Source organism: Otolemur garnettii, unplaced genomic scaffold (genome assembly GCF_000181295.1).
Source record: "Otolemur garnettii isolate 467f Iridium unplaced genomic scaffold, OtoGar3 scaffold00145, whole genome shotgun sequence".
Lineage (NCBI taxonomy): Eukaryota > Metazoa > Chordata > Mammalia > Primates > Galagidae > Otolemur > Otolemur garnettii.
Window position 1 is genome coordinate 4,467,609 of NW_003852540.1, and position 1,111 is coordinate 4,468,719.

The 1,111-nt window shown below is 46.0% G+C and overlaps 1 protein-coding gene across 4 annotated transcripts in view; it reads left to right on the plus strand.

Annotated features, from left to right (window-relative positions):
* Positions 1–1,111, plus strand: part of INPP5K (inositol polyphosphate-5-phosphatase K) — a 26,442-nt gene that overhangs the window by 11,948 nt on the left and 13,383 nt on the right. The window lies entirely within an intron of this gene.

A 1,111-nucleotide genomic window follows, 5' to 3' on the forward strand; every position in this document is an offset into this window, starting at 1 on the left:
TTTTTTTTTGTTGTTGCAGTTGTCATTGTTGTTTTAGCTGTTCCAGGCCAGGTTTGAACCTGCCACCCTCAGTGTATGTGGCCAGCGCCCTGCCAACTGAGCTACAAGGCACTGCCCTGCTATTGTTACTTTTTGATTATATCTTCAGGTGGTAGTTTCACTAAAAACCTCTCTATGCTAGGTGTGGTGGCTCACCACCTATAATTTTAGCACTTTAGGAATCCAAAGCAGGAGGATCACTAGAGACTAGGAGTTCAAGACCAGACTGGGCAACAAAGTGAGACCCTATCTCTGTTTTAAATTAGTTGGGCAAGGCTCGGCACCTGTAGCTCAGCGGCTAGGGCACCAGCCACATACACTGAGGCTGGTGGGTTCAAACCTGGCCTGGGCCTGCCAGACAACAATAACAAGTACAAAAAAAGCCTGGTGTTATGGCAGGTGCCTATAGTCCCAGCTATTTGGGAGGCTGAGGCAAGAGAATCGCTTAAGCCCAGAATTTGAGGTTGCTGTGAGCTGTGATACCAGGGCACTCTGTCGAGGGCAACATAGTGAGATTCTGTCTCAAAAATAAGTAAATAAATAAATAAACAAATAAAATAAAAATAAATTAGTTGGGCATGGTAGCATGTGCCTGCAGTCCTAGCTACCTGGGAGGCTGAGGCAGGAGGGTTACTTGAGCCCTGGAATTTGGGGCTTCAGTGAGCTATAATCATGCCACTGCACTCCAATCTGGGGGACAAAGTGAGACCTTGTCTCTAAAAAATTTTTTCAGGGTGGTGCCTGTGGCTCAGTAGGTAGGGCGCCAGCTGCATATATCAAGGGTGGTGGATCCGAACCCAGCCGCAGCCAAACTGCAACAACAAAAAAATATAGCTGGGCATTGCGGTGGGTGCCTGTAGTCCCAGCTACTTGGGAGGCTGAGGCAAGAGTATCACCTAAGCCCAGGAGTTGGAGATTGCTGTGAGCTGTGATGCCATGGCACTCTACCAAGGGTGATAAAGTGAGACTCTGTCTCTAAAAAAAAAAAAAAAAAAATTTTTTTTCAAGTAAAAATTAAAAATAAAGACTTTTCTAAGAAGCCAAGAAAGGGACCAGGTAACCACCAAAACCT